The sequence below is a fragment of the Pinus tabuliformis genome, chromosome X (genome assembly GCF_031772625.1).
Source record: "Pinus tabuliformis cultivar Carrire ecotype Pingquan chromosome X, CPIR1, whole genome shotgun sequence".
NCBI classification, from domain to species: domain Eukaryota; kingdom Viridiplantae; phylum Streptophyta; class Pinopsida; order Pinales; family Pinaceae; genus Pinus; species Pinus tabuliformis.
Window position 1 is genome coordinate 481,465,011 of NC_142308.1, and position 25,039 is coordinate 481,490,049.

Consider the following 25,039-nt stretch of genomic DNA (forward strand, 5'->3'; position numbering starts at 1 on the left):
ATCCAAAGTAGTTGTGTGCAGCAAGATGCAACAACCACATATTCTGCTTCAGCTGTAGATAGAACAATTGAACTTTGTTTCTTGTTGAACCAAGACACTAACCTAGAACCCATATAGAATGCACCACCACTAGTGCTTTTTCTGTCATCAACACTTCCTACCCAATCTGCATCTGTATATTCATGAAGAGTGAGATCTCTATCTCTAGGATACCATAAACCAAAGTTCTGTGTTCCTTGAAGATATTTGAAAATTCTTTTGACTGCCTGAAGGTGTGATTCCTTTGGATTTGCTTGGAATCTTCCAACTATTCCTACTGCATGCATGATGTCAGGTCGGGTACATGTTAGATAAAGTAGACTTCCAATCGTGGATCTGTAAGTTGGTTGATGTACTGTTTCTGATTCATCATTTGAGCTGAGACTACATCTTGTTACCATTGGGGTACATACAGGTTTATAATCTTTCATGCCTTACCTTTTCATGATCTGTTTGAGATATTTGGTTTGTGAAAGAAAAATACCATCTTTATTCTATTGAACTTGTAGACCAAGAAAACAGGTAAGTTCACCAAGCAATGACATTTCAAATTCTTGCTGCATTAATGAAGAAAAATTCTGACTCATGGATTCTTTGTTGCTACCAAAAATGATATCATCAACATAAACAACAATAATTAGCAATTTATCAGTGTTAATCTTTGTATATAGATTGCTATCTGCTGAACCTTTTGAAAAACCTTGTTGATGTAGATATTTGTCAAGATGGTAATACCAGGCCCTTGGAGTCTGTTTCAGACCATAGAGAGCCTTTTTGAGTCTTCATACAAGTTTTTCATCATTTCCAAGAATGAATCCTTTTGGTTGTTCAATATAAACTTCTTCTTCTAAATATCCATTAAGGAAAGCAGATTTTACATCCATTTGGTATACTTTGAATTTCTGAAAGCTAGAAAGAGCAAGAAACATCCTTATGGCTTCAAGTCTAGCAACAGGTGCAAAAGTTTCTTCAAAATCTATACCTTCTTGTTGAGCATATCCTTTACAAACAAGTCTGGCCTTGTTTCTAATGACTTCTCCATTTTCATTTAGCTTGTTTTTGAATATCCATTTAGTTCCTATAATATTTTTATCATGAGGTCTAGGAACTAATTCCTAAGTATTTTCTTTTCAATTTGCTCAAGTTCTTCATTCATGGCCTTGACCCAACATTCATCTTTGCATGCTTCATTTACATTTTGAGATTTACTGGAGGATAGTAATGCTAGATAGCTTGAGGATTATGTAATAGTTCTTCTCATCCGTACACCTGCCTCTTTTTCCCCTAAAGTTTGGGATTCTGGATGATTTTTCTGAACATACCTGGACGAAGTCTTTTCTTCTACCGTTACTTATTCTTCTGATGCTTCATTGGTTTCTTCTTCAATATCATCATGATTTGATGTGGAAAAATACTCCCCATCTTCTTCATTGTCATAATCTTCTGTTTTTGTTTGTTTTGGATTTTTGCATGCTTCATCAACTACAACATCAATACTTTCAACAATTTTCCCAAGTCTTTTATTATAACATTTATATCCTTTACTTTGGGAAGAGTAACCAAGAAGAATACCTTCACGTGCTCTGGGCTCAAACTTACCAAGTTTTTCATCAGTCCTTTTTATATAACATTTTCTTCCAAAAACTTTAAAGTATTTTACAGTAGGAGTCTTACCATACCAAAGTTCATGTGGAGTTTGAGTGCTATTTACCCAAACATTTGCTTGGTTGAGAATAGTTACGGCGACGAATGCAGCTTCACCCCAGAAGGTTGCAGGAGTTCCAGATTCATCTAGCATAGCTCGAGCCATTTGTTGAATAGTTATGTTCATTCTTTCTACCACTCCATTTTGTTGAGGAGTCCTTGCGGTGGAGAATTTCCTTTTTATTCCATGTTGTTCACAAAAGTCAAAGAATTCATTCGAGGTAAATTCCCCTCCTCCATCAAATCCGTGGCATTTGATTTTTCAGTCTGATTCATTTTCAACCAAAGCTTTGAAGGCCTGGAAATTTTCAAATGATTCATCTTTATGCTTTAGCAGACCTATCCAACACATTCTAGAAAAATCATCAATGAACAAAATAAAGTATTCTTCTCCACGAGGTGACTTTTTCCTTGATGGTCCACATAAATCAGTATGAACAAGTTCAAGAGGCTTACTAGCTGACCCTTCTTTTTCAATGAAGTGAGCTCTAGTTTGCTTACCGAATTGACATGGTTTGCATATTGTATTTTTAGGGATGCTGATATCTGGAAGATCACGAACAACCTTGAATCTGCATGCTTTTCTTATTTGAGAAAAGCTTAGATGTCCCAATCTTCTATGCCACAACCAGTTTTCATCATTTTTGCTTAGATAACACTGTTGTTGTCCTCCCTTGAGTATGTATAAGTTGTTTGGAGTTCTTGTACCTTTGATCACGGTCTCCCCTGTATCAAGTTCACGAACAACACATCCATTTGATCGAAACACCACTTCATTTCCTTGATCACACATTTGACTGACACTCAACAGGTTATGCTTTAAACCGTCTACATACATAACATTTCCAGCTTTAACCTTTTCTTTCAAGAAAACAGATCCTTTACCTTTTATGACAGCAGGAGTGTCATTTCCAAATGAGACATTCTTTTCTTTTTCTAAGGCATTATATGAGTGAAGTTTTTCTTTGTCACCTATCATGTGTTTTGAGCATCCACTGTCGATGTACCACTAATTTTCTTGTCCTTCTACATACAAGGCTATACCACATCTTTCTGTTTGAGATTCTTTCCTTCTCCATATATTTGGATTTAATGGAGTTTGCTCCTTTTGAGATGATTGCTGAAATTTTCTCTTGCATTCAGATTCTTCATGACCAAAGTTGTTACAGATTGAGCATTCTATTTCATTTTCAAGAAGATAAAAGTTATTAGAGGAACTTTTCTTGACCCTTGTTACATTCCTTTGATTTCGTGCTTCTCTAGTCATGATGGTTTTGTAAGAAACACATTGAGCAGCTTTGTGTCCAAAATTATGACATGAAAAACATTGCCCATTAAAGAAGTTCCTGCGACTATTGAATCTATTGACCTGGTGATTGTAGTTTCTATTGATATTCATCTTTGGAGCAAATTGAGTATGATTTACTTGAGATTGGTTGTGGATTCTATTCATCCTTTGAATAACTTGAGTCTGATTTACCTGGTGATCTGCTTTATGCCTTTGCTGACGATTTTCATACTGTTCACTGGTCTTTGCTGCATCAAGATAGCTTTTAGTGGAGGTTGACGACTTCTATGATTGAGATGCTTCTTTAGTATATCCAAGACCTATCTTTATTAGAGGAGAACACTGCACTTTGATAATTTCATCTAAGGTTTCTGATCCTTTAGCAAATCTAAGATTGAGAGATTTCATTTTCTCAAGATCCTTTCTTATACCCACAATTTCACATTCTAGTTTTTCATTGTGTTTTTCTTTTTCAGCAAGTTGGTATGTCAAGGTATCTATAATCATATTCTTTTCTTCTAAACAGATTTTGAGTTTAGAAATTTCTTCATGAAGGTCGTCTTCTTCTAAAGCATCCCAAAAATTATCATCGTCATAAGCCATTAGAAGTCTATAGTCATTACTATTTTCATCTTCATCACTATTTGATAAACCATCGCTATCTTCATGAGTATAGTAACTTCTTTTATTTACAAATTGTTTTCTATTCCATTTTGCATATTCCTTCCCTTTTTCATATTTATCTTTATGAGGACATTTGGCAGCATAATGACTGACTCTACCACAAGCAAAGCATTTGAAGGGTAGCTTACCTCTAAATCTTCCGGAACCCTATTGAAGTTTCTTGACAAAGTTTACCTCATCTTCTTCTTCTGAAATATGTCCTGATTCATTGTGTTTTTCTTTTCCTTTTGCTGACGCTTTAATTGTGGCTTCTCTTATATCTGATGGACCTCCTTTTCTCATCTCAAAGGTAGTTAAGATTCTGTGAAGCTATGTCATAGTGATAGTCTGTAGATCTTGTTTTTCTTCTATGGCAGACATTTTTGATTCAAATTTAGCAGATAAGGATCTCAAAACTTTCTCAACTAAGGTAACTTCCTTTATATCTTCACCCAGATTCTTCATACAATTTACAACCTCATCTATACATAGGAAGTAACTACTTATACTTTCATCACTGTGCATCTTAAGAGTTTCATACTAAATTCTGAGAGTTTGAAGTTTAGCACGTTTTACTTGAGAGTCTCCTTCGTAGCTTAGAACTATTTTGTCCCATATTTCTTTGTCTGATTTGAGCTGCATGACTTTGAAAAACTCTGATTGTGACAGAATTCCCAATAAGGTATTGACAGATTTGGCATTGGTTTCATATTGCTTCTTACCTGTCGTATATGTAGGAATTGCTGTTGGAAATGTATATCCTCCTTTCACAATTTCCTAGACATCCATTCCAAGTGATTATAGATAGGTTGTGGTTCTTATTTTCCAATAAAAAAAGTTTCTCCCATCAAATATTGGCGGTCTGGTGGATCCAACGCTTTCTTGATTACTCATGATGATGGATCTCCCTTCAAGCGATCAAGCTTCTTCTAAAGTACCTGCTCTGATACCAATTGTTGGAAATAATACTAAGAGGGGGGTGAATCAGTATTATCAGATCAATAATTTAATTTCCCAAACAGATTTATATACGCTACTTCAGCTAAGTGAACTAGCGTGTACACACGACTGTACTTAAAGCAACCAACGTATATGCAGAGAACTTTTGATTTAGGCAGTTTATCATGTATTGAACTTTAACCAGTATATCAGAGATTTATTAGATAGTGTAGTAAAAGCAGAATAAAGCATCACACATAATCAACACACATGAACACCAAGATATAAGGTGGAAACCTAATGTGGGTAAAAACCACCTGCTGTTGTCGTCTCTGTCTTCTTTTAATAATAAGAAAAATCTTGTTTACAATCTTGTACTGGTGCAGACTTATACCAGCACGCAGGCACCCACCTGCAGAAGGCTGCAACCTTCTCTCATTCTCCAGCTTCTACTGGAAGGGAGCTACAACCCCCTAGCTCTTGTACTAGCCAATATGTTTACTAGTACGTAGGTGCCACCCTACAAAAAACTCCACTCTTCTACCAGGGACCACATTTCATGAATTTTCAGACTAGATACTCCTGGAACACAACACCACAATCTGAAAGCCACGTTTCATTCAATTTTCATGCTGGACCCATCAATACAATCGTTAAGTACATCAACTAATCATTGAAACTCATTCATCATAACCTGAATGTAATCATTCAGAATACTGTCACCAGAACTCAAAACAGAACCCAGAACTTTGCAACAGCAAATAGAAACAACTGAAAGATTCTTCACAAGGTATACACTACTTCCCTGTGTCGAACTAGCATGTGTACGCGCTTTTATCAAGGCCAACCAATGTATACATCTGTAAATATTAATTCGTAATTTTGCAGATATTCCAGACTTCAGTTATACTAGATCATAACATTTACATAATAATACATGCACCAGTATTTAGATCTAGAATATACATAATCAAAACCACATAATGATAATACATTTCAAGCCTTAAGATCCCGATCCATCATTAGATCTTATCCCTCATCAACCGCTAAGGTTCATCCTTGGTTTAGATCAAGCAATGCACCATAAGCCAATAACCTGCATACTAGATCTCACACTTCATAAAATACTCGATACTTGCACACCTTGGCCTAATGATCTTCTCCTCCTTATATAGTTTTAGGCCTTTCTCAATACCATGGATCAAAACCACTTAGGACCAATACCTTAGACCAAATACCTAGGGTCAATACCTCGGACCAAATACCTTGGACCAATACCATGGATCAAAATACATTGGACCAAATACTTAGTTTTCCAACATGTACGCACTTTTCCTCTTGTGAAAGTGTGTGTATACGGTATATGCTCCTTTTGTTGAGTGAACCTGCGTGTATACACAGCTTGGTCAATGTGAACCTGTGTATACCTCTCTTTCTTCATTCTTTGTAGGCTGATTTGTAATTCTTTGTTGTTAACCTGCTGTATTGTGAACTGTCATCTGAGAGAGTTGCCATTGTACATTACTTCTGAACTGATTCCTTTGAATTGCCCTGCATTTTATCACATCTGTAAACACAACTGTCATGCATTCTATCACATCTAATATTTCTTCTGTAGATTCATCTAGTTACCATATACAAGTGAGTTGTTCTGCTACAAGTGGGTTTCCATCAAGTACAACACATGCATCATAATGCCAACAAAGCAGAGATGTCATATTCAATGAAAAGGTTTTGTATAAGGATTAGATGTAGGAAAAGAAATAGGAAAAAGAAAACAGAGAATACACAGTGCTTGATGAGATCACAGAAAAAGTGAAGGTGCCTAAAAATCATAATGATCAACAGCCAGAACAACAACAACAACAAGCACCTCAAACACATGAAAGTGGTATTAGAAGATCTATCAGGATAAGTAGACCCATTGAACAATACTCTCCATTATATTATGTATTGTTGACTGATTCTGGTGAACCAGAATGTTATGAAGAAGCAGTGCAAGTAGAAACCAGGAAGAAGTGGGAGCAAGCCATGAAAGAAGAGATGGACTCCTTAACACATAACTAGACTTGGGACTTAGTTAGGTTGCCTGTAGCTAAAATACATTGCAAAATAAATGGGTTTACAGGTTGAAGGAAGAAGATGGAAGTAGAAAAAGGTATAAATCTAGACTTGTGGTGAAGGGGTTTCAACAGAAAAAGGGTATAGACTTTGATGAGATATTTTCTCCTGTTGTTAAAATGACTTCAATCAGAACTATTTTAAGTCTAGTAGCAGTTGAAGATTTGCATCTTGAGAAACTAGATGTAAAGACAACCTTTCTCCATGGGGATTTGGAGGAAGAGATATATATTCAACAACCACAAGGATATGAGGTAAAGGGAAGGAGAAACTAGTGTGCAAGTTGAAGAGCTTGTATGGCTTAAAGCAGGCTCCAAGGTAGTGGTATATAAAATTTGACAGGTTTATGTCTGAACAAGGTTATACTAGATGTCACTCTGATCATTGTGTTTATCTCAAAAGGCAAAATGATGACAACAATATTATATTGTTATTGTATGTAGATGACATGCTTGTTGCAGGTTCTAACATACAGGAAATAAATGTGCTCAAAAGAAAATTGGAAAACTCATTTGCAATGAAGGATTTGGGTGCTGCAAAATAGATCCTTGGTATGAGAATAACTAGAGATAGGAAGAATAAAAAATTAACATTGTCTCAGGGTGAGTACATAGAAAAGGTGTTGAAAAGATTTAATATGTAGAATGCAAAACCAGTTAGTATACCTTCGGCTATCCATTTCAAATTAAGTAAGGAGGTGTGTCCTAAGACTCAGGAAAAAATGACTTATATGTTTAAAATTCCATGTGCATCAGCAGTTGGAAGCTTAATGTATGTAATGGTCTGCACAAGGCCTGATATTGCACATGCAGTGGGAGTTGTATGCAGGTACATGAACAATCCAGGAAAAAAACATTGGATGGCGGTGAAGTGGATTCTCAGGTATTTGAGAGGTACCACAAATCAAGCATTATGCTTTGGTGGTTCAAACATTTATCTACAGGGATATGTTGATGCAGATATGGCAGGTGATAAAGATATCAGGAGGAGCACAACATGGCATGTGTTTTCTGTAGGTGGAACAGTTGTCAGTTAGGTTTCAAAACTGCAAAGTGTTGTTGCACTCTCAACAATGGAAGAAAAGTATGTTGATGCTACAGAGGCTAGTAAAGAAATGATTTGGTTACAAATGTTTCTTGATGAATTGGGTAAGAAGCAGGAGTTGGGTAGGTTATACAGTGACAATCAGAGTGCCATACATCTTGCAAAGAAATCTGCATTTCATTCCAAGACTAAACATATACAACTCAAATACCATTTCATACGGTTAGTGTTGGAAGATGGACAATTGAAGCTGGAAAAGATACACACTAGCCAAAATCCTGTAGATATGTTAACAAAATTTGTAACAAGGGAGAAACTGAGATTCTTCTTAGTTTCAATTGGTCTTTAAGTATGATGAAGAAGATGAGAAACAAGCAGATCCAAAGTAGAGTCATTGTCCAGCAAATGAAGCAATGATGGAGTAGCTATAATCAGTCTCTAAGTGGGAGATTGTTGGGTGTGGAGCCTGATTATCTTCTTTATTTATAGGTATCGCAACATTGGACCCCAGTTCGTAATGTGGCGACAACGTTGCCCATAAAATGTACGTTGCAAGGGGGGTCTTGGGGGGGGGATTGCGATCTTTGGGAGCCCCCCCCTAGCAGGGGATCGGGGGCAACACCCCCGAAGCTAAACATAGATGTAAAATTGCCTTGTAAAATGTTGTAATTTCGTAGTCAATTTGGGCTATTGTAATTTCGTAGTCAATCTGGGCCGTTCATTAGGCGGAGATTTGATGGTAGAAGTTATGTTTAATTTAGGGTTTTTTTCCCTACAAGGCAACCCCTCGCTATATATAAGGAAATTGTATCGCATCTATGTAGATCTATATTCTGAGTGAGAAAGAGAGAGGAGATTGTGTGAGAGCAAAGAGAGGATTACAACAAATCTACTGTAGGTTGTATCTCTTCAGTTTCCTAGATAATATAAAAGGAAGGACTAGCTATTTCTCTGTGGACGTAGCCCAAATTGGGTGAACCACGTATATCTGTGTCTCTCTTGTTTAATCTGTTTTCTGTGTTTATATTTCTGCAATATATTTTATGTGTTCCATTGCTCTGTAATATATAATTTTCTAACAGGGTTTCATGCTCTTTTCATTTGTCAACTAGGTCAAGCATGTTTCTCATGCATCTATGATTTATTAAGTCAATAGAGTCATTATAAAATGTATAAAACCCTTCTTGGGCATTTGTAACATGAAAGAAAAAATTATTTTGTGTCAAGAAAATCAATTTTTCCTCCACCAAGTTGGCCCTCCCTAGATGAAGTCGACCTTGTGGTGGGCCATTCGACCTTAGAAAAGGTATACATAGAAGATAAATTTGACCTTGTGGTGGGCTATTCGACAAATTCTAGGGGTCGAAATTTCTATAGTGACTGTAGGACTAATATTCTGAAATTACATGGGCCAAGATTCTGTTTAGAGAAAACTTTAAGGACATTGATTCTTGTTGACACTAGTTGACTTTGACTATTTCAAAGGATGGCTAGCTTAGTGATTGGAGAGGGTCTTGGTCTTTGTCTAAAGGTATTGGATGTCTGATTTTGTCTTGGTTCTATAATAAGAAGACAAATTTTGACTGGGTTTTACCCTAGGAGAGGGGTTTTCCCTGAATGAGAGCCTACATACCATGTTCTATTATTCTTGTGATATTCATGTTCTTTATGTTTTGATATTTTATTAATGAAAAGGAGAAAAGAAGATAATTGAAATTAATATTATCACAAGCTATTATCAAAGTAAAAAAATATTTTTTGCCTTTTGATTTTCTAACATGGTATCAGAGGTAACGTGAGGAAGGAGAAAAGAAACTCGAAGATCATTTATCATAAGCAAGGATATAAGGAAGGGTATAAGAACTTAGTTATTAAAAAGAAAAATAAAGCTCACCGATCTTTTTGACGAAAGGCTACTTGGGAAAAGACATTTGAAGACATCTTGAAAGAAGCATCTTGGAAGATCTTTGGAAGGCAAAAGGAAGAAAGTTTTTCTCTCTCTCTCCCTCTTTAATTGGGAGCTCTTGATTACAATAGGATCTATCTCTCCTGAAAGATCTTATAAAAGTATTTTGGGATAATCATTGAAGCAAGAGGTATCAAGTATCTTTGAAGCAACATTAAAGAATGAGTAACAAACACCTATCATAAAAAAAAAGATAGGAAAGAGACCTATTGAAGACTACAAGAATGACATTAACATGTGTACCTATGACGTCATCAATGAAATCAGAAAATAAGATTCAAATTTTACAGCTTGGAAGACAAGGATGGATCTTATCCTTGCTAGGAACAAAGTCTTGAACATTGTGCAAAGTAAACCTAAAGAACATACAAATGATGCCGGAAAATAAAAATTCAAGGAGAATGAAATAATAGCCATGAGCCTCATTGCTAAATTATTCAAGGACAATCTAATTCCCTACATATCCACTCAAGACACCTCAAAGAAAATGTATGAAGCTCTCTCCAAACTATTTACAATAAAAAATATTTGTTAAGTAGCAAGCTTAAAGAATGAGCTTCGAACTATCAAGAGGACAAAGGATATTACTCTATCTTCATATTTAGTGAGAATATCCCATTTGAGAGATGAACTTCAATCATTTGATGAAATTATTCCTCATAAGGAACTTGTAATATTAGCCATACTAGGATTACCCAAATCGAGGAAGGCTTTTGCTACTGGTATTACTAGTTGGAAAGAGGCTCCATCTTTTAAAGAATTATTGTCTGCCTATACTCAAGAAGAATCTGACTTGATCTAATAAAAGGAAATGAAGAAGAGGAAGAAAATTCTATCTGTAATGCTTATTCAACTCATTTCAAGAATAAATGAGGAAATAAGAGACATGATAAAGGTTCAAAGGGAAATCATCACAAGAAGTCTGACCTGTCAAAAATTCAATGTTTCCAATGTCACAAATTTGGGCACTATAAAAACCAACGTCCTGAAAAATCAAATCATAGCAAGAAGAGAGAAAGAGACCATGCAATTGTTCCTGATATTGATGAACAAACAAAGAAACCAAAGGAGAAGATTTTGATGTCAAAGATTTGTACTATTGATTAAGAAAAGACTAGTAGTCTTAGGGATTGCTAGTGTTTCATATCCATTAATTCTATCTAGGCCTTTTGACTTTAGGTTTTGTGAGAAACCCCTTATAGGATCATTTTTGATCTTAGTTGTAACCTTAGATTATGTCCTTCCTTGTTCATTGAGGTCTTTGATTACTAGGGTTTGTGAACTTATTAAAATTTAATAAGAGAGTGTGCCTAGAGTTTTAGACAAATCCCTAGGATGAGATGTTAAAATAAAGAAATACCTCAATGATGTCTAGATCAGTTTAAGATCAAGAGGGAGCCACTTGCTATACACAAAAATATAAGTATTGTATTTCATTTTATTTTCCTTCATTACATTGCTATTGACTTTGTGATGCAGGAAAGTGTTGCCTCTGTGGACAGAGGCAACGCCTCTAGCCCTAGAGTGGGTCTAGTCACAACAAGGACAAAACAACAATTAATTCCCTTAAATAGTCATCGTTGTAGGCCTACCTCAAACTGGTGGTTGATAAAGTTCCGTTGCGCTGCTCTAGCTTTCGTTTCCTTCTCCTTAATGAGCAATCAACCTGAAACACCACAAGGAAACAACAGAGCATGTAACCGAGAAACAACAATGATCTATTTACTCATAAAGTCAAGAAGTCATGAGCTATCAAGTAAATTACATACAAGATATAGGAAATCATCATTGATTGTACTAATAATAAACAAGAGCAAAGCTTACAACCAAGTCTTGACGTCGCAAGCCTTCTCAGAGGGTCCAGCCAGTGTGTTCTTCAAGCATTCACTCTCAAGGATGGGTCTCCCAGACAACAATATATATCTCTCTCATTCACAAGCTTTAACACAAAGTTAAGGGCACTCCACACCTTCTTGCAAACTATGTAGCAATCCCACACTTGTCACACTCACACCAAAACTATCTATCAAACTCAAAAGTAGCAGTAGCACTGTACAACCAAAAGAACTAGCAGATGATAGCAATGGTGAGTGATTTTATAGGAGAAGGAGTCTCCATGAAATGAGGGAGAGGGAGCTTATCCTCAGGGCAAGCAACACAAAAGACGGAACTACCATGCCAGAGGGAGAAGGGCGACCCAAACTGACCCAACAACCAGGTCTAGAGACATCCAGAAGGCCGACTGTTGGAACGAATTCACCCAATCTAGATCGTCGCTGGTCATTAACTAAGCTTTAGCGCTGACATCGCTAGGAAGAAATGTATGCAGACCGACTGTCACTAAAGATAGCTAATAGCCTCACGCCAGGGCTTGAAATCCGAAAATCGCTGGAAACAGGTGTACTCCCGCGACGGGGTCGCGACAAGACTGTTTATGACAGGGGTCCGTCGCGTGTATTAAATGTATTCGCGCGATGAGATAGAAAACTTAGGAAAAGAGGGTCAATTGGCAACATAAGAGAGCATTTGTTAAATATGAGCATGTTTTACTAGACACATGACACAGTAGAAGGACTGGGGTGAAGGCAGTGACAAATTACTGTGTAACATATGCCCTCTAAAGTATGAAGCCTGAGAGAGTGGGAGGGGTGAAATGCTTTACGAAACTGTCCGAACTGGAACACCACCTAGAAGGACCTGCAAGCGCAAGTACAAATGATATCTCTGATAGTGAAATACATGTAGTCTAGGTATGGGCGCAACCATCCAAAAGACATACGAACTTGGTCTGTGGTATGGACGTAGCCATCCAGCTAGTAATACCATGATAATGATAAAGGTATGGTCGTAGCCATCCATGAAGACTGGTCGCAGCCATCCATCAAAGAGTCATGTATGTAATCACGAACCAATCCACGCAGCCCGAACATGTGTAATCTTAGTTTGGGGTCTTGAAACCCAACTGATCATAGTACAAATTCTAGCATGCGAATAGATGTGCTGAAGTCGAGCATGATAGAAAGTCACTTGATTACCAGTCAATGATGAAAACTGTTAACAAGTGCGAGAGAAACCACCAATAATGCCAATGGCTCTCAAGGTACTATCTAGTACAATCCACTAAGTGTGAAAAATGAGCTGAAGTCGAACACTCGTGGAATCATCTAATCGATGACCAATGATGAAAGTCGACCATCAGGCGTGAAGAATTTGCCATTGAGGCATGCAAGCTCCAAGGTACTAAAGGGGATCTCTAGATCAGTCTCCTGGATAATGAGTTGGCGTCAACAGGAGACGATCCATCGCAAGAGGGCCATAATGTTTCCCTCATCAACGACACGAGATAAGGAACAAGTGGTAGATGGCAAAACAGAGTATCAGAGGAGGAGGTAAGGGTGTGAACTACAGAAGGATTATACTCTTGAACATGTCGGCGACATGACTATGAGAGGTGGCAGCATTCAGGTACCAAGGGATCGGAGGCTCGACAGAGACAACATGGATCAAATGGAATGAGGCTAAATGGAAACCCAAAACCCCGGAAGGCGAAATGACGATGTATGGATATCCCAACCCGACAAGAAGTGAAAGTGTCGATGTTCAAGAGTGACTAGCTGCTGTAGGTAACCAATGATGACCTCCAAATTTTTCCCCACCGTTGCTGGCGAGTACCCCAATTATTTTTGAAAACAAGCTTGAAGGGGATAGCATATGCTTGTAATATAAGTTCTTCCTTCGAACGAATCAAACCTAGTGATGGTTTAACGAGCCCTAGGGAGGAGAAGCTCGAGTCTCGTCATGGTGACAAGTCTAATGTCGTCAGGGTTTAACGAGTCCGACACAGGGAAAACTCGGAGTCTTTTTCATGTTTAGAGAGTTTGAAAAAGACACAGAAATAAAACTCCAAGGGGGATCCTTTTTCATAGATTTGTGTCCCTCGAGCCCGAAAAAGTATAAAATAATACTCAAAAGAACCGCTTGACCATTACGATCAAGGAGTACTTTTCATAATTAGTGGTCTCGATTTGAAAAACTAGAAAAGAAATCGAAGACATGCTGTTTCGTAACCTAGTATCGAACCCGAAACAATAAAGGTCCGACGATCTTTTCACATTTATACGGTCGGAAAAGAGCTCAAAGTGGACCGCCTTTTATTCCATTTAACGAGTCAAAAGGGAACACTCGGCAATATTTTTGTCTTTTAAGTCAGAAAAGAGCGTTAAAGAAGAATTTTTACAAAAAGTGGACCAAGTGTATACAAAGTATGACATAATCCCACCACCTGTAGCTCTGCACAAAACACGTCAAACATAAGACCCATTCGACACAAAAAAAGTATATGCGTGGATACAAGGGCAAAAACTCAAAAACCCTAACCAAAACCCTAAAATAAAAGGAAAAACCCAAACTATATAGTGTAATTTTTTTTTGAAAGAAACACTATAAAAGGAGGTATGGTAAGTTTTATTTTTACCATTTACCTTTGTGAGTTTTACCTTGGCATTTGGAGTGCAAAACTGAGCGAATTCCCGAGCTTGATTCCAGCACCGTTGGTCAACAATTTCGCCCGAGGTCTTCACCAAGTAAGTAATCTCTCCCCTGCGCTCCATTTCAAAGCTTTTTTCATGTAATTTGGTGGTAGATAGGTGGTGTTTGGGCGAATTTTGAAACCCAAATTCGCCTCGCAGTCGTCGCGGAAGATCTGCTCAGGTTAGCGACGACCGCGATTGTTAACACTGACTACCATCAGGATCGTCGTGGGATATAGATGTACTCCCGTGACGGTCGCCGAAAAAAACAAAGACTGACCTTGAGCTGCGATGGCGCCGTAAAGTCAAAGATTTTTATAATTTATGTGTTGAAGCTTATGAAACATGTTCTAATCCATTTTTCCTCTGACACAGGACAAAATGGCTTTTGTGTGGCAAGAGAGAACTCATGATGACAATGATGAACAAGATTTTAATGATGCGAGGTGCCGAAGAGCCCTTCTCGAGTGCGGATTGTTAAAATTCTTCCTCACTCCTCATCTCCGGGCACAACTTGACCTTCTAGAGCTGATAATCCGCTCCTGGAACCCAACGGATGAAAAGTTAATCATTCGGGACAAAGACATGCCACAAACATATATTTTCTGACTGGATTGTCTCACCGTAGTGAGAGGTCGATCTTAGAGGGCTAACGAGTGCAGGGCGAGACTTTAGACATGCTGATAGCATGGGTGTGTCTAGGGGCATGCAAATCATCCACTAGCAGGAAATTACAAATCCTGACAGTGGGAGACTTGACTCTCCACGCCGTACTGTTCATGGTGATGAGGACGGCGGGCTCCCAAGCCCAACATGAGGCCACAAAGACCCATCTCCAGTTAGCTCTCGAGTGCCTTAACCCGACCATGTATAACTGGGCGGAAGCAATGGCTGTTAACATGAAGAGACAGCTAACGAGGTGCCGACATGGGGAGGCGAAACAGTTCGGGTATGGATCTATCCTGATCCCGCTCATGCTGGAGCGGGTACCGATTCTTTAGCTACAGGACATGGATTTATATGTACCTGGGCCACGAGAGACCCGCATCACTCGCTGGGCACATGTCATGCCGCGAGGGGGCGGTGGTCGACTGGTATCATGGGGGATGCTCTTTCGAGAGTGGCTAGACCGGAAAAAGGTCATAGTCAAGGGCTGGGCATATGTAGGCACATATTTTTGTGGAGACCCCGACATGCAGCTTCCTGTGGGTGAGCAGTGGGACGAGGGAGGTAAACACTTGATCGAAAAACGACACTATTTATGTTTTGATTTTTTATAGTGTTTTTGTATTTTATCATGCATATGTCTTAATGTTACTTGCAGATGTGGGATCGAAGAGGCACGGAGGGACCCGCAAGGCAACATGGAGCTGGCCCTAGTTCACCCTGGTGGCAATGCAGTGGAGGAAGTAGCCTGTAACCTTGAGGGCTTGACGGTCAAGATCCCGAATTATAGGGGGATCGAGGAGGTCCCTGTAGAGTACCAGAGACATACTGTTGGAGTGCCACCTAGGATGCATAGGCTCCTGAGATGAGTCGCATGAGTAGTGGTCTGCTATAGGGAGCAGAACCCACCACAGTAGATACCTAGGTTTTACTTTCTGCTGATTTTGGAGAGACATGTGTCTCGAATGTATGGAGAGCACAGACTCTATTTTTGACATATACACTTATTTTTTGAGCGCCTCGGTGTGCCACACGATATATATATATATATATATATATATATATATATATATATATATTTCTATGGTTCATTATTGTGTTTTGAATGCTTCTATATATTGTTTTGATTACATGTTGCGTAAATGTCTGTCTAATACATGATTTGCCAATGCATCAGTTAATGTGTTTAATCTTCTTGGAATGTGTTGATATGTAATAAAATCAAAATTCATTTCCAATAATTTAACACGTAAATACAACCTTAAAATCCGATGATCTCTGACGGAATACCGCCCGTTAAGCTGGTGGACAACAAGTTGAGAATCTAGATTCACAACCAATGCACGAATATCGAGGTTGACAGCCTCGGTCAGTAATTCGATGACAACACTATATTCAGCGACATTGTTTGTGGTGCAACCCAGACAAACACCTTGAAGGTCTACTAACTCACCGTGAGGATCGTAGATCACCCATGCTGCAGAAGAAAGGTTCCGAGTACTGCGGCAGGCACCATCAGCGAAACCAACGTAAGGTGTACCAAACATCTGCACAAGAAGCAAAAGACACAATAAGCGACAATTATGCCTACACACCAAGCCAAACATGAAAACACACACTGACAACACACCTGCTGAAAACACACGTATGTACAAATCAGATGCACGAGATTCATGCATAATATTTTTTCAGATAAAGCCCATTTCGGGCTTATCTAGAGGGTTCCCTTCGTAATCGATCAGCTCATAGGCCCCTTTTTGCAAAACACGTTTTACAATATAAGGCCCATGCCACATAGGCTCGAATTTTCCTGCCCCCAGCTTATCATTTGCTTGATCATAGAGTAGGACTAAGTCTCCTTCAACGAAAGAACGAGGATTGACAGCTTGGTCGAAGTGAGTTTTCACTCTCTTCTTCTGTGCTTCAATGGCTAGAGAGGCTAGTCGACGGGTCTCGTCTAACCACTCTAAGTAAAGAAGACATTCTTCTACCGAAGTAGTGTTTGGGAGAAATTCGACGGCTAATTTAAGAGAAGGGATCTCACACTCAATCGGAAGGGTAGCCTCTAGACCGTAAACCAATTGGAATGGGGTGAACCCGGTGGCATCCTTCACTGAAGTTTGGTAGGCCCATAAGGCGGAGAACAACATCAGATGCCAGTTGGACTTGTGCATGCTGATGGTGCGTTGAAGCATCGTGACCAAAACTTTGTTGATAGCTTCCACTTGGCCATTGGCCTGAGGATAGTACGGTGTTGAGATATCATGCCGCAAACCCAGCTGGGTTGTTAACTCAGTCATCATATGATTATGGAAATGTTTGCTATGATCAGTGACGATAACCTGAGGGACTTCGAATCGTGAAATGACATGATTGAATAAAAATTGTGCCGCTGTCTGATCGTCATCAGATAGTGTAGGCATCGCGTCGACCCATTTCGTGAAATAATCGACGGCAACGATGATATACCCATGCCCCCTGGTCGAGCAAGGATTACAGGTCATATAATCAATGCCCCATTTGGAAAAAGGGCCGACGGTAACGACACGGTGCAAAGGAGTAGGAGGCGCGCGCATCTTCCATTGGTAGATTTGGCACTCGTGACAAGAGCAGACGACAAGAATGCAATCCTTAAAAATAGAAGGCCAAAAATAACCAGCGCGGAGGATTTTTTGAGCAGTAGCATACCCAGACATATGACCACCACAGGCGCTAGAGTGGCAGTCATTTAGAACTCGTTCGGCTTCCTCGAACGTCAAACATCGGTGGAGAACAGAGTCGGCGCCGAGACGGTACAGGGTGTCCCCAATAATGCGATAAGGTTGAGAATGATGGCGAATCCATCGCCAAGCATCCTTGGACAAATCTGGATGAAAGAAGATGTCTGAAGATAGACAATAATATCCCCATACCAAGGATCGAGGGTACTAATCAAGAACAGAGATTCATCCGGAATATGGTCCTCTAACTGAGAGGGCGCGGTAACAGATGGTAGGGAGCAAAGCAGCTCAGCGAAGACGAGGGACTTCTTAGACTTGGCTGTAGTAAACTCCAAGTCGAACTCTTGAAGGATGAAAATCCACTTTGAGTATTTCCCCCCAGTAACTAACGTGACAAGATGTACGTCATTGGGTTGCAATCAGAAATCATCGTTGTGGTGCACAATAATATATAGTGGCGGAAACGTTGGACGTCGCAAACGGCGGCCAATGCCAACTTCTCGACATAGGCATATTGAGTTTCCGTATCAAGTAAATTACGACTGAGATAGTAAATGACATGCTTAGTACCATCATCATCGTCTTGGACCAGAACCATGCCGATGGTGGTATCGACAGTGGCTAAATATAGAGTGTAGTCACATGATAATCAGGTGGACGTAACAATGGAGCAGAAACAAGGAGGGCCTTAAGGTGCTCGAATGATTCTTGTGCAGTGGTATTCCAAAGAAAAGGGATGTCCCACTTTAATAACCACGTATAGCCTTTGGCCACTTCAACATAATTCGGAATGAACCGGCGTAGAAAATTTTCTTTACCCTGCAAACTTTGCAATTGCTGCAAAGAAGCAGGGGGAGGGAGATTCAAGATGGCTTCGACTTTAAGGGGATCTAGACGGATACCCTCCTGGGAGACGATGAACTCGAGAAGTCTTCCGGATTCCATGCAAAAGACACACTTATGTGGATTAAGACGGATACGATAGTGTCGACAATGAAGAAAAATTTCACGAAGGTGGTTTGGATGGTCTTGGCGTTTCGCTGAATGAGCCGGAAGGTCATCCAGGTAAGGCTGCACAATGTGTCAAATATCATGAAACGTGTAAGACGCTGCGCGCTGGAAGGTAGCACCGACATTTTTAAAACCGAACGGGAGCCTTTTATAAGCGAAAGTGCCCCATGGACAGATAAAGGCGGTCTTGTGTTGATCCGCATGCGAGATAATAATTTGGTTATAACCATAAAAGTCAACCATGAATGAATATATCTCACTCCCAACACACTCATCAATGAGCTGGTCAATGAAAGGTGTAGGGTAGTTTTCTTTGGGACAGGCATGATTAATGTCGCGATAATCAACACATACCCTAATAGTGCCCTGTTTTTTAGTCACAGGGACAATATTAGAAACCCAATCTATGAGCGGGATAGGGTAAATAAAGCCAGCCTTAAGAAGCTTTTTCGACTTCCGCTTTAATAGCTGCAGCCTTTCGGGGGTGCACGGGGCGTAGACGCTGTCGAACAGGTTTGGCACCCAGATATGTAGGTATTTCATGCACCACGATGTTAGGATCGTTGCCAGGCATCTCTTCATAAGACCAAGCGAACACATCACAAAATTCGCGAAAAATATCAGTATAAAGCTGAATCTCCTCTGGAGTACAAGTTACTCCAACATGAATGTGCTTGACAATCCCTAGTTTAATAGAGATGTCGATTGGTTGAGTTTGCGTAATGTTCCCCATGTTCCCTTCAGAAGAAACTTGATGAATTTGGATGGGTGTCTGAAGGGGTTGGGAGGGGAGACAAGGAGCAAACTGCTCAAGACAAGTAAGCATTTCCCGATGGGTAGGGAGAAACAAGGAACGATGGTGATGATTGGACCAAGGGGGTTCCTCAAAAGACATAGTCTCAATAATCACTTCATCAGAAGGAAAAATTTCCTATAGAGGGTCTGAAGAAGCGCCATCTCCGAGCCAAGGGGATTGAACGTACGAGTCAAGAGCCCTGCTCGAAGGAGCACGTTTAGAAGATGAAGCCGATAGAGAAAAAATTTCGACGTAGTTGAGTTTGACAAGACTCAACGGCATCACATCGCCCCAGGATTCTATCTGATCAATAGGAGGAAGAACCCAAGGATCAGAGCGAACAAAAATCATATTAATGGGAGCGATGTTGGGAGGTGGGAGTGAAAAAACACCCATAAGGGCAGGATCTTTAAAGAGTCCAGCACCCACACTCTCACATGGAACGGAGGTATGCTCCACGAAAGGCACGTTGCCATCGGAGGAGGAAGAGGCGAAGAAGGACAACTGGTCTACTGTGACAATTTTCCCTTGATGAGGAAAACGAATAACACGAAATAGAGATGAAGCCACGGCTCACATGGCATATGTCCAGCTTCGTCCTAAAAGGAGGTTGTAAGTTAAATTGGCATCGACAACTTCGACCTCCACTTCGACCGTCTTCCCTTCCAGAGTAATAGGCAGGCACTGGAGTATACCATAAGGACGAGACTCTCTCCCATCAAAGGCTTCCAAGGTTGTGGGAGACTAGCTCAGAGTCGGAGAACTGATAGCCTTCCAACAAGCAATAGACATAATGCAAGTAGAAGCGCCTTCATCAATGACCGTGCAGTGAATAGTTTTAGAATTGATGATGACTTGAATAAGGAAGGCAATTTGGTGAGGTAGTCTTGGTACATGACTGTCTAGGTCAAAAGTGATCAAATCCGAGTTGACCGGGTCAATGCCACCGATGGCTGATAGCAAGGACTTCCTCTGAGAGGGGTAGCTCTGGAGGACCTCTAATGCAGACATAGTTGACGGAGCCTGGGCTAAGTCCTCAACGATGCTATAGTGCTGAGCAGCACGAGCATTAGGGTTGTAAGAAGACTTCTGGAGTACCCCTTTAGGAGGAGGTCGGATGACGTTGCTCGATATGGAGGGGACCAGAGCTGGACGGAGGAGCACTAGAGGGGACCTCAGTTTCCTTCCCGGCAAGTGAAGGATACTCTTTTGACCGAGTACTAATGTGGATGGGAATCATCCCAGCCATAAATACCTGAGAACCAAAGGGAGAGGAGGATTGAGATGGATCAGCCACCATTTGAGTTTGCTGCGAGGGAAAAGGCTCTTTGAGCATGGCAGGAGTCCCAGAGGCACCTTTTAACAAACGACTAACTTCAGACCACCTCGGGCAGTCTTTAGTATAGTGATCCTTGTCACAAATAAGGCAAGGATACTTAGGCTTGCATTTGGCACCTTCCTCGGGTGGAGGTTTAGGGGAATCTTGCTTCGGTTGATTGGCCTTATTCTTTCCTTTTCCCTTCTTCTTTCCTTTCGAAGTTTTGTCCACCGTGGTGGACTGAATAGTGTTAACCTCGGAAGTGTTACTAGAATTGGATATGGCCTGAGAAGTGTTTTCATTCGAAGTGTTCGGCTTTTGCTTCCCAGGGTTCGCGGAAGATTTCTTAGAGGACATATTGACAGAACCGATGACACCGTCAACAGATGGTGTTGACGGGGCTTTGGAAGTTTCGAGTCTCGGAGCATCAGGCAAATAATCATATAGTGTACTAGACTGGGAGTAAACCAAGTCAAGGTACTAAGCATGTGCAATAGCTTACTCTTCAATTACACATGCCCCCATAGCAATGTCCCGGGCTATCGGACTGACAAATGAGGTTGTGAACCAGTCAGTCAGAAGCTGATCGGGAATCCAGAACTTAATCAAATGGCGACGTCTCCTCCATTCATGGATATGATCGGAGATATGCGTGGCCGTGTTCTACTTCAAGGATGTCAGGAGATGTGTGCTTGTTTCATATCGAATCGGCAACTGAAAATGAGTTAAAAATTCCATAGCCAGTGAGTTAAAGTCCTGAAAAGATCCGCGAGCTAGCTCAATATACCATTTTGCGGCAGAGCTAGTGAGAGTCCATTGAAAAAGGCGGAGCCGGATTGAATCATCAAGCCATGAATTTGACGAACACCATAGATGATAAGTCATGACATGAGCTTGGGGATCTTCTCCAACTTTACCATCAAACTTGGGACAATCACCTAGAATTTTAGTTGGAACCGGTGGCCAATACGGATTATGAAGAATGGGATCATTTGTCAGTTTGGACACATCTGGTAATTCCAACGTTGCTAAAAAGGGTAATTGAGGGTTAAAGGACATTTGAGGCCATGGGTAAGTAGCACTAGAATTCCATCTAGTTCCTTGTTTCCCCCATTGATTTTGTTCAGATGAAGTTGGCCCGTAGGGATTTTGTCCATAGGGATTATAACTATAACTGGACGGTTGACCCTGGATTTGACCCCCAACATTCCACTGATTACCAACTTGGCCTGCAGGAGCAACATATGGTTGCTGGAAATTATGATAAGGATTAACCTATGGCTGTTGATAATTTTGGTATGGGGCAAATTGAGTTTTCCCTTGGGACTGCTGAAAACCATAAGGCGGCTGGGCTCCAAACTGAGCCTGGGGACCAGACTGCGTTTGATAAGCAGATTGGGTTTGGGATCCAACCTGAATTTGGAGACTGGATTGGGTCTGGAGCCCAGACTGGGGCTGAAAACTGGGTGGAGCTTGAGAAGCAACGAGCGTTTGAGTGCCTGGTTGAGCAGGCCCAGACGGATGTCCTTGAGAAAATGGAGGTTGAGCCATCTGGCTAGAAGGTTGGCCCAGTTGAGGTTGAGGTTGGCCCATCTGCCCAGAAGTTTGAACCTGCTGGGTATTGGGTTGACCTTGCGCAACCGAAGGTTGTCCAGACTGACCAGATGGTTGAGTAGGCTGAACAATTGGTTGGCCCTGTTGAATTTGAGGCTGACCAATTTGTCCAGAAGGGTGGCCTTGCTGGGTACCAGGTTGGCCTTGTTGGATGTAAGGTTGTCCTGGGTTACCAGAAGGTTTCCCTAAGTATGTGAAAGAAGACCCACCGAAGGCCGAAGGTTGTCCCTGAATGGGTTGTCCTTGTGGGCCGACAGGTTGCCCTGGATAAGGTTGCCCATAGTACGGCTACCCGTAAGACTGTTGTCCGTAAGACGGTTGACCTTGATAGGGTGGACCTTGAAAATTTGAAGATTGTGCTTGGCCACCGTGATAAGCCGTGGTACCCCAAGCAACAGATAACGGAACTGAGACCTCAACCACAGGCTGAGATGCTATGGGTCCAGGGTGGTAGATATGGGCTCCCCGAGAATCATAATAGTGGAACGGATTTTGTGGATCCTGATTCTGAAGAGCTTTGTGGCTCCTGATTCTAAAGAGCTTGGAGATATTGATCATATGCCCCCCCTACTGGAATGGAACCAGAAGAAGGTGGGGCACTAAGGCTAGGGTCAACAACCCCAGATATAGGTGCTGAAGGGCCACTATTTGAAGGACCTGTGGAAGGCCCAACAACAATGGTCACAACTGAAGATGTAGTGATGACACTAACAACGGGGGCTGAGGAAGCCACACAAACAGTTGGAATAGTCGGGACGGATGTGATAGTTACATTGTGAATCTGGGGAGTAAAAGGTCCCGAAGTTGGAGTGACAGTGCGAGACCACATGGAACTCGTAAGGGGAGACCTAGAACCCATGATATCAGCCAGAGCATTATAGCGTAGAGGCAACATGATACCAAGAGAGGTGACACAGAAGGGTGAAGTTTCCGTAGGTATAGGAATTTCACCACTTGCCATAAAGGACTCTTCACTCATGACGGGGTTCGTCTCATCCATGTCAGAAGAAGACATTGGGACCGAAACACCAGGAGGAGTAAGGGGAAAGTCTTCTTCAGAAGGCTCCCAAACGGGATTCCAATGAATATCGTAAGACTTGTCTTCTGGAGTGTGAGAGTTAAGCGGTTGGATACTCGGAATAACAGGAAGAGTATCACTAGCAACCGGTACCTCAAGAGCAACAGAAGATGGAGATCCTTGGTCACTTGGAACGGGAGATGGGATCGGTGATTCCGCCAAGATGATTTAACTCAAAAGCCCTAGGGAAAACTAATCGAGTAAGGAAAAACAACCCTACGCAAACTAAAACGCAACAAGATCTAACAGGGTAAGTGTGAACGTGGCCGAATAAATTTTAAGACACAAGAACAAAACTTGACCTTTTCATCTTTAAAGAGTCGAGAAAAGGACAAAAAGATGACTCTAGTCGCCTTCGAATATTTAATGAGCCTGAAAGGACAAGTGCTCAGATGGACCTTTTCTTTTAAGGAGTCCGAAAAGGAACGAAAGTGACTACTCTGGAGAAACTAGGCAAAAGGTTTACCAAACATCCCGTAAAACTGCATATACACCTTGGCGATCATATGAAAACCAAGGACTTTCCGTACGACAGTCAATCTTCCCAAATGCTGTGTTCGGTGTGTTATGGTTTGCAAGGCAGCAAACACGGCTTCCTAGGGATATAGGATGATAACCTAGTGGGGTCTCCCAACATATACTCGATGGTACTGGGAGCACAATTCCGTACTAGACCGCTATTGAGTCACAGAAGGAGGAATCACCCAACCTTAAGTGAAAACAATAGTGACTAGGTTTAACGATGCTGGAGCACGTCTCTAGCCTAGACCTCTAAATAATGTGCGTTATGTTCCAATGCATTGTTAAGTTCATTCAGTTCATTTTAGAGTTGATCTTGAATTATGTTTCAGTTTTCAGGCCTTACCGTATGTATACAAAAACCTAGGATGCAACTAGAATGAGTAAAGCATCTTTTACTTCAATGAACACCTACCTACAGGAGGGTAGAGAGATCATTCCCAAACCAAGAAAAACCAAGATAAGCTAAGAGACACAATGCATAAACACATCAACCCTACAGTGCATGGATACTACTGATGATAGATTTTATTATTTGCTTTCCAATATGCAAACTTGAAATGCAAATACACTTTCACTTTCGTATACTAAATGAATGCAGTCTTTTGATTTTGATTGTTTTGAATTTAAAAGAAACAAACAGGCAAGTGTGAAACCAGTCGATCCAAACAATTGTGATCTATGTTCGGTAGTGAAAAGAAATCGAATCAATACCAAAGATTGGTTCAATAATTGTCACTAAAAATCAACCAGAAAGAAACAAGCAATGGAGAAGCCTCAAACAAATCAACAAGAAGGTTGCAGATGAACCTTGGGAAAACAAGCAACCAAGCCAAGTAATTCAAGAATTTGAAAGAAAAAACTAGGTCACAAAGCCAAAAATGCAAGATCCATTCAATAAAACCAAAGAGAGAGTACCTTAACCATAAGCAATAAAAAACAAGCTAATGGGCAAGAGAAAGATAACAAGGGATCAACAGGACTGGTGAATTCAGGAGGTAGAATTGAAAAAACAACTCTACAG